Below are 10,375 nucleotides of genomic sequence, written 5' to 3'. Positions count from 1 at the left end.
AAGGCAAGGTACACCCTGGGCTGGACACCAGTCCTTATACAGAAATTAGAGGCAAATACTATTGCAGTCCCTTGAACATCTGATTAGCCCTAGGTTTCCTGGTTTATGCTCAACTTCAGCATTTGAAAAATAATTTATTTTAATTGCTTACATGTAGGGGGGGCGCGGTGGTGCAGTGGGTTGGACCGGGTCCTGCTCTCCAGTGGGTCTGGGGTTCGAGTCCCGCTTGGGGTACCTTGCGCCAGACTGGCGTCCCGTCCTGGGTGTGTCCCCTCCCCCTCCGGCCTTATGCCCTGTGTTGCTGGGTAGGCTCTGGTTCCCCGCAACCCCATGTGGGACAAGTGGTTCGGAAAATGTGTGTGTGTGTGTGTGTGTGTGTGTGTGTGTGTGTGTGTGTGTGTGTGTGTGTGTGTGTGTCCCAGCCTTATGCCCTGAGTTGTCAGGTTAGGCTCTGGCTCCCTGTGACCCTGTATGGGACAAGTGGTTCACACAGTGTGTGTGTGTTTGCAAGTAAAGGGTGGCACAGTGGGTTTGGCCTGTGTCTGCTCTCTGGTGGGTCTGGGGTTTGAGTCTTGCTTGGGGTGCCTTGTGATGGACTGGTGTCCCCTCCCCCTCCAGCCTTGTGCCCTGTTAGGCTCCAGCTTGCCGCAACCCTGCTTGGGACAAGTGGTTTCAGTGTGTGTTTGCATGTAAAGTGTCAGCTCATGACTGCAATGTGCTTCTAACACTTAAGAGATGGGATACTGACACAGTGGTCCTGTAAGTAATAACTGGAAACCACTGACTTAAACCATAATGATCTGTGTGGAGATCTCTGGTAGATCCAATTAAATCCAATGTATTTTCATAGATTGCTTTTCTCATCCAGTGACACAGTGCTTGAATACAGACATACGGCAAACAAACAAATACATCAGACAAAGAAACAAAGAAGACAGTTGACTACAGACTAGCGTAATACAAATGCTTTTATAAATCTATGTTTGCCTACTGGCCACAGAGCAAAGGAACAAAAATCTCACAATTGAAAGGCGAAGGAGAAAAAACTGGGGGTTCAAGTGTTAGTGGATTCCCCCCCACCCCCACCCTTCTAGGCATTCTAGATTAAATAAGAATTCGAAGTCAGTTTACCTGTAACAACGGCATTGTTGCTGTATGGTATCTTGATTTCCCAGTTCTGCAAGGTAAGTCTTGCCCATCATGGCGATTGCTCATCATCTTCAGCCTGCATGGGGTGCTTCCGTAATGGCCAGCCGGCCTCCTCAGTATTGGTTTAGTACGAATCTTGCAGTAAGAGAGAAGTTTCCTCAAAGCAGTCACCTTCACTGGGAAGCTATTGCATCTCCTTGAGTGGCAACCCTCCAAAACCCTACTCATGGTTACCTGTAGAGAACAAAAATGAGACTTTTTAGGTCTCAGATTGTCAGTCTGCCTTCGCAGACCTTTCATGGACAGTGTGATGTCCTTCTCAAAGTGACCTATACAGTAAATTCATTTCCATTGGTGTTTCCTCTATTCTGCTTAATTGCATGTGTCACATGGGCTTTTCCTTGTACCCTTTCCCCTGCCCTGTCTTCCGCTTTTCCATTTTCCTCATTCCATGTTCTGTTCAGCTTGTTGAAGATATTTTTATTTATTTATTTATTTAACTGTCTTTTTCTTCAGAGCAGCTCTCAACATTAAGATATGTGCAATGATTCAGCCGTTTTTACTGCTGGGTATACCTGTATGACTCAGGGGTAAGTGCCTTGTTCAAGTATACCATAGTAAGAGGTGGGATTGAAAGCTGGCTCCTTCAAGGCCAAAGGTGTGAACTGTAACCACTACACTACTTCTTACCCCTAAAAGCTCTAAACGGCTTCTTTTTCTACACAAATAAGTCATTATTTACAAATTGAAGCACTCTGTTAATTTGGGGTAGTATAGTGCGTATTACGTCTGAGTGCATTCCGGAAATGATGCTACAGTTAGCTGGATGTGGACCGTATGGTATGAGATCAATGTATTGCATAAAGTTCTGTGCTCCATACTGATCTGATCTTTACATTTCTTATCCTGGGGGCTCATGAGCGAAGGACCAAATGGCCTTTTCAAATTAATTAAAAACCATTGTTGCTAAAGCTCAGATTAATTAATAGTGATTCTCTGTGTCCTGCACTCCCCACAGAGTGAGGGAACAGCTATTCGCAGCAGACGGAGTCCCAGCTGGGAATTAGGTGGAAGCTTAACCCATTTTATTTACACTGTTTCTATGCTACAACCATGTTGATCAGATTTGCACCGAAATTCAGTCACTGATAAGGCTGCTAATAACTGCCCGATTGAAGAGATGATGATTGCATTTACAAGACTAATTATATTGGAACAAAAGATGAAATGATGGCAGTGATGGAAGTTAATATGACGTAGGTATAGTTACAATGGCAATGACAATAATAATTAAAACGTAACTGCCCATACAATACGGTCAGTAATATAACAAATGTTTTCTGTGATAACAGCACAAATAATAAAGATAGCTGTATGGCAATGATGATTATGACAATGAACAGTAATGAAAAGGGTATGAGTGCTCTGATGATAAGGATGATGGCGTCATGGTACCAGTAACATTGATACTGAGAGACGTCTTTGATGCTCAGACGAAGCTGCTCAGCGATGCTTCTTGAAAAAACACAAGGCAACACTTGGACACATATATGCAGGCGTGAGATACGGAGGATTTTGGAAGTCATGCAGAGTTATGATTACGTAATTCACATTTTATTTGCTCTGTCCTCTATGTGTGTTTCAGAGTCCATTTCCTGTTGTGATTTCTGGCCAGTCCCAAGATATCTCCAGGCTATAAGACCCTGCCCCCTACTTCTGCTGCGGGGTCCTTACCAAGGTACACACACACATTTTCAGAACCGCTTGTCCCATACAGGGTCACGGGGAACCGGAGCCTACCCGGCAACACAGGGCGTAGGGCTGGAGAGGGAGGGGACACACCCAGGACGGGACGCCAGTCCATCGCAAGGCACCCCAAGCGGGACTTGAACCCCAGACCCACTAGAGAGCAGGACCCAGTCCAACCCACTGCACCACCGCACCACCCTTACTAAGGTATTTACCCTGAATTGTACTATTTATAATAATAATAATAATAATAATAATAATAATAATAATAATACACACACTGTCTGAACCGCTTGTCCCATACAGGGTCACAGGGAGCCAGAGCCTAAACCAGCAACACAGGGTGTAAGGCTGGAGGGGGAGAGGAAACACCCAGGACGGGACACCAGTCCGTCACAAGGCACCCAAAGCAAGACTTGAACCCCAGACCCATGGGAGAGCAGAACCAGGTCCAACCCACTGTGCCACCGCACCCCCACAACCTATAATAATAATAATAATAATAATAATAATAATAATAATAATAAAAATGAAGATGATGATGATGATGATAATAGCCCATTTAAAAGTTTTTAAAGACTGCTGTGTCTTCAAGTGTCAGTACACTGTCATTCCATCTCCCTGTAAATTACAAAAAATGTTCAGCATCTCTTCCATGCAGTCCCCTCTGCACAGACATCTGTATGATTCAGTCCCCTCCTGTGACCCATTTATTTATTTTTTCTCACTCCTGCTGAACGGCCTCCAGCAACTGGGACTGCTCCGAATGCCCTGAACAATTCGTAAAGCCAAAAAGGAACAGGAGATGTAGATAATCGCAAAACCTTGGGGAAATATAATATGTTTTATTGCTGTCCTTTTGGTGCCACAAGTGAATATTGTTCTGTGCAAATCTGTTGGAAATTATGGCTAATCACACATTTTCAAAACAGTTCCTAATGTGGAACTGGGTCCTCTGACTGACCTCCAGCTGAGCAGTTTAAGATATAACACAGATCGCCCTTCCGTGCAAACGCCACTACAGTGCAAAGCTGTTGCTGGACTCAGTAAATCAGAAAAAAAGCTCCACAGCAAGTGAGAGCAGTATGGGGCAGAGATCAATGCCACTCATTGACCATCACATTTTGCCTACTGGGCCATTGATTTCTCTTTGCTCTTACATTCATCTGTTGTCCTGGGCAACACTGGAACTGTTGTAGCCAGAACAAAGCTGCTGGGACTGGTAAACATGAGCTCATGGTCTTTTTGAGAGACCTGCTGCAATGGCATGCCTCTGAAAAATGCTGTCATAGCCATACTGGTTCAGATCATCATGGGCTTGATAAAGAGCATGAGCCTTAATACCAACAAAGTGACTCTAGACCATGACTCTGCCTTATCCATGCTGGATGGTGGGAGCCACACAGACACAGCTCATGTGCTCAGCTTCTCTGTGTCTTACAAGTACTCACTGTTGGATCCATATATTTCAGATTAATTCTCATCATAACGCCAACATCTGCTACTTAAATATCCAGTATTTGTTCATCCAAGAAAGTCTGGTTTCAAGCGTATGTACTCAAACTTTTGACTGATTCTGTATTGTTGAGGTTTTCACTTTTTTGAGGTGCTTTTGTCTTTCCTGTGACTTTTTTGCATCTCTTAGTCTTCGGTTCCAACACACAGCCTGGAGCAAAATAGGCCACGTTCCTAAATACCTCGAGCGATTACTAAAACCATAAAGTGAAGGTTCAGCTGTGGAAAATCGCCAGACCTCTGGGAAACACCACTTTGCAGCTTTACATCATCATATGTGGATCATCTTTCATAGAGACCTTGTGCTAAAATCTGTAGAAAAAATTTTAACTCCTCCACAGTTCTGTTCGGTAGGAAAACGTGTTGTAAACAAACGCTCTTCAATATCAGTATCCTCAGAAATGCATGAGGTTAAATAACAGAAAATACCGAAAATGATGTTTCAGTGAGTTCTGTATAATTTACATGTATTCTGCATTTTTCTTGAGATGGGCTGTGTCCCGAATGTGTAATTCCATCTCAGTTGCCTTAATGAAGTGGTGCTCGGTGTTTCCCATCAGCTCTTTCCACATCTGATGCTGTGCAGTTATTTCCGATCAGATTGGTTATGTTTTTATGACCCCTGTTTATTCTCAGAAAAAAGCAGAGCGTGTAAAAGCTGAACGAAAGCCCGGGTGTTCAGTCTGCATTTCGCATGTGGGATTATTGTCACTGTCTTGTTTATTTGAACAGATCCAAAGCTCTAATAACAGCATGTGTCTTTCACGTCTCTAGACTGGTTGTGTACTATTTTTCAGCAGATGATATGCGCAAGAAGAATGGCTCAAAGTACAACACTGCAGGGATTACCGGTAGTGAGGCCTTGAAGTCATCTCTTCTTTACATGCTCCTGAAGAGCTTGTTGAGACTTTACACGCTTCTGCTGCTGGTGGAGAAGAGTAGTGGAGCCGTATGTCCAATTACTGTCAACGATGCATCTAGTGTCTTCAAATTGTCCTCCGTTCCATCATACTGAAGGGTGCTGTCCAGCTTCTGTAAAATGGAAAGGAGACAGTGAGCACTGATAGAAATCATTTTCAGACAATGATGATGATGATGATGGTGATGGTGATGGTGAAATCAAGGATGTAGTGACTGAGTAGTTTTAGTATTTTTTTCATAGCTCTCATATTACTTTTATTTTTTAAAAGCACTGATTAACTCAGATACCTCTTGAAGGTACAGTACAGTTAAACCTTTCATTACTGGCTCCCTGGGGTTAGCTGTGTGGTAAAAGTCTCAGAGTACAGTACCTGATTCGGGTTAGACTGGCAGTTTCCTGTTCATTTCCTGCCCTGGATGTCTTCAGTCCTGTAGCCTGCATGTGTGGTCCATTGTGCATCAGTATCCATCAGGAATGAGAAATAAAAAAAGGACAAAAAATGTGGAGGTGGGTGTTATATACACACACACACATTTTCTGAACCGCTTGTCTCATACGGGGTCACGGGGAACCAGAGCCCAACCCAGCAACTGAGGGTGTAAGGCTGGAGGGGGAGGGGACACACCCAGGACAGGACGCCAGTCCATCGCAAGGCACCCCCAGCGGGACTCGAACCCCGGACCCACCAGAATGCGGGATCTGGTCCAACCCACTGCGCCACCATGCCCCCGTGTTATATACAATTAATGCCAAATTCTGAAAAAGTTCTGGTTATGGCCCCATTGTTAACATCTTCAGCTAACTGGAAGAACAACTTGCCGGTACAGAAGAAGTGCTGAGAGGCCATGGTTTTATCCAAAGCACTGGGTATCGCACACACTGTATTTTCTATGAGATGAGCGTTGCTTTGGAGAAAAGTGTCTCCTAAATGAATAAATGTAAATGTGAAATGAGACTCAATAAATTGCGATAATGTTAGGATTATGTCTCGCAGATGGCAGGTGAAAGTGATTCCAACGCTGGACCTGTTCAGCGCGAGAGACGCTGTTGATCCTGAGAGCCTCAGGGACTCGTCCGTGTGTGAGACACAGGTGAGGTCTCCGTGTCATCACGGTACATGGACATGTGGCGAAATATGAAAATGTGTTCAGGTGTCGCACATTCAATTGCAGGGATGTGATTCCAATGGCTTTTAACCCAACGGTTGCAGGTTTGACCGTGCGAGGGCCTCTTTCGTTTTATCCTGGATAGCGAGCGCTTTCCGAAGCGTAGCCACGAGCGCTTTCTGAACTTCCTTTCATTTCATGCTCAGTATCTTCATCCTCTGAAAGGCGCCCGACACCGTTCTGGGTGAATATAAAAGTGGAAGCTGTGCTCCCGATCCGGGCCCGGATAAGTGAAGTGGAGACATTTACCCTGTACCGTGCTTTCGATTTATTGCTGTCAAAACATCGCGAAAGTAGGTTTGCAAAGCAACTTAACACAAGAGCTGTAACTGAGACAAAAGTAACGATGATCACAAGAAGGAGGAAACAATGTCTTTTTCAGGACAACTCGAGGGGGGCACGCGTGCGGATTTGAACAGATGTCACACACACCTATTTCCTGTTTTCAGGGGCAAAGCAGGGAGAAGGTGGGGCACAGGAATTTGACACAGTCTGGCTGCATCCCGCTGCGGTAAAATTGTCCGAACAGATTTTCCTCCCTTCAGCGTGAAACTGGTCACAGGGTTGCAGTGTGGACAATAAACACAACTTGGGATGTCTGGTAGGGTAGCAGTTAGTACTGCTGCATTTGGGGTCTGAGGTCATAGGTTCGACTGCTGCTTTACCCTTGAGTGCGGTTCTTATCCTAAATTGATCCAGTAGTCAACCAAAAAAGCATTATTGCCTGTATGAATGGTGAACAGTTCTCGATGGCTTGATACTGCATGTTGCTTCGGAGAAGCGTGTCAGCGCAATGAGTAAATGTGAGGCTATAACCTTATATCTGCTAACGATGAGTTATTAACTTCCATTTTTTCATTTAGCAGACGCTTTTCTCCAAAGCGACGTACTTCTCATAGAAAATACAATGTGTATTACGTTAGCAGAAAGAGACATAGATGCAGACGTGTGATTCTTAAGTAAAGTTAGTTTCTTTCCACCGTATGCACCAGTGTTCATCGCACGAGTAGCTGCGTAAAACTCAGAATATCGATGATTCCTGATCACCTTCCTACAATTTTTTTTTTTTTTTTTTTAAGGAAATTAAAGGAAAGGATTAAGGAAATACCAAATCCTATATTTCATGCATGCAACCACCAAGCGGGCAGACGTGGAAGAGTGTAGAGGTCTGGTTGGGGTGTAGCGGATGATCAAGTCTTGTAAACAGCTGGGAGCGGTTCTATTGATGCATTTGTAGGCAATAACCAGGGTCTTAAATTTAAATAAAAAGAGGTAAAAAGCCTGAAGGGCTGAATCGCTCTAGTGTTCAGATGGATGCATAAGCTTATCCACTTCACAGTGCTCTAGTAGACTGTATTTGAGTTTGAATTTCCATCCGTTGAGTTTCCTTTGTGCTTCTCTTCAGTTCTGTTCAGCCGCAACAATATGAATGTATTTTCAATTATGCACGGAATCCATGTATCCAATGCGATCCTGCAGCTGCTATCTATTCTGGTATCAAGGGAAATGTGGAAGAACTCCCTAAGGCTGGCACCAAGACACCCGTTTGTAAGCAATACTAGCTTATGAGCTGCATTTACAGACTTTTTTGCAAGTGCCCTCTATAGTCAAAACCTCCATTTGTTCATGTGATCCCAGAGGCAGAACAAAGTTTGCTTTGTTGCATGATATTAGAAAGCGCAAAGGATGGAATCGGATGGTCATCGCAATTGTTTTTCCTTTTTTGGCCTAGAAAAATTAAATGAAGAATACAATTTGTCTTAAAGTAATCCCAGCAAGACAGCAGATTAAGGAAATACCAAATCCTATATTTTCTTTACAACTGGCGGCAGTTTAATTATCTTTATCTTGTCTGATAAAGGTCACCAGAAGCGGAATCAAGTATAAAGTCTTTGGATTTGAATCTGAAAAAAAGGAGCAAACTACAAGGGTATAAGTAGTGCCCTTATATAGAAGGATCATGTTCTTTGTGTATCTCCTAAATAAATTATCAGTGTGACACAGACCATCTCGACCAGTGCATGGGGAATTACTCCTCATAGGCTGCTCAGTCATCTGAGCTGAAAACATTTTTTTACTGGCCATCACAACATGTAAACCAGATGATCTCGAAGACTTCACGTGAGGAGGGCTTGAAGCACATACGATGGCTTGATGTTTGTAGCCAGGTCAACACGCACACATTACAGCCAATACTGAGCACCGACAGCATCTCTATCCACAGCTTACCAAGTGGTGGAAGTACTAGTTGACCGAATGGTGCTTGTGCCAAAACGATCCTTTTTTTCTGGACTTTGAATAATAGCGCCTTTATTTACAGCTCTATCTCTCTGTTATTTCAAAAATCTGCCAGAAGCACCACATTATCGGGCAGCGCGCCCTGAATCTCATGCGCCGCATCCCAAGAGGGGCTCTACTGTTGAACCCTTTAGCAGTGTGCTGAAGTTAAATTTCAATCCTTTTTAACAATAAATTGGAGTTGGAAACATCTTTGTTCAGAGCAAAGTGGTGATATGTACACTGATTATGGTGGACAGCAGATGAAATATGAAGGGAACACATACATATCATATTTATATAACATTACAACACCCCCATTGAGAGTTTCTTTACCTGACATCCCCTTACTTTGCAGCCAGTATAGGGATTTAACTGGAATATTTTTTGTTATATTCCAAGCATATGGTGCATTGAAATGCTTACTAACAAGCGACCTGATCCACATGCACATTTTTGCACCCTGGGGCCCCAGAGATCCGGACAAAAGGGCTGCGTTGTTGTAATGCTGGTCGAACAGCGATACTCTACAGGATGCTGCGGAGCTGATAAATCCAGTGCTCCCTAAGTTCCTCAGGAGCTGGAAGCCTTGGGTCCAGGTCACATGCTCATGGTCTTATTGCATAATCAATGAACGCCATTGTTGCGCGTGTTCAACACATAGGCCCACCATGCAAAATGACCAGGGTTAGGTGCTTCCAGTCAACGGCCATGGTTCTGTGACCTGTTTATCATTTCTTCTAGTAACTGTTTTATTACCACTGTCTTAGCCATTGTAAGGATGGACATGTGATGTAGCTGTTATACTGCTGCCTCTAGACCCAGAGGTCATAGGTTCTTATCTTCCCTCCTGCTTTAGTACCCTTGAGTGAGGTACAAACCCTGAATTGCTCCAGTAAACATAGCCCAGATTTATTAATGGTAAAACATCTTAAGGTGCTTTGGAGGATAGTGTTAGCTGAATGCACAGCTTTATTATTTTATTCAAGCCTTTGTTGGTCTCCCCAAACCATTTTGCAAATTTTGACTGATTTGTGCAACAGAGTCGTTTCAATACATTTACTGCTAAAGCAACTGAGGGTTCTAAAGAGGTGGTCAGGGTAGGATTGAAAGCAGCTTACCAGTCCTTTTAATTAATACCAGGGTAGTCAAAAAGGTAGCGCCACTGTCTCACAGCAGCTGGGTGGTGCGAGAGGATGTGGGTTTGATCCCCGCTCAGCGTGTGTGGAGTTTGCATGTTCTCCCCGTGTCTGTGTGGGTTTCCTCTGAGTGCTCTGGTTTCCTCCCACAGTCCAAAGACATGCTGTTCAGGTGCCCCCCGATAGTGTGTGAGTGATAGAGAGAGTGTGTGTGTGTTCCACTGATGTATGGATGAGGGACCCAGTGTAAGTAGTGTATCTAGCAGTGTAAGTCACCACGGTGAATAAGGTGTGTGGGCTGGTAACACTACATAGAGTTTGTTGGGTGTCACTTTGGAGAAAAGTGTCTGCTAAGTGAATAAATGTAAATGTAAGGTAGTTGCACTATGCTGTCCTGTAAGCTATGGAATGCATGTCCTGTACTATGCTTAGTGCAACTAACTGGTTATTATTGAACG

The sequence above is a fragment of the Scleropages formosus genome, chromosome 17, assembly GCF_900964775.1.
Source record: "Scleropages formosus chromosome 17, fSclFor1.1, whole genome shotgun sequence".
Taxonomy (NCBI): domain Eukaryota; kingdom Metazoa; phylum Chordata; class Actinopteri; order Osteoglossiformes; family Osteoglossidae; genus Scleropages; species Scleropages formosus.
The sequence above is the reverse complement of the archived record's forward strand: the minus strand, read 5'-3'. Positions refer to the sequence as shown.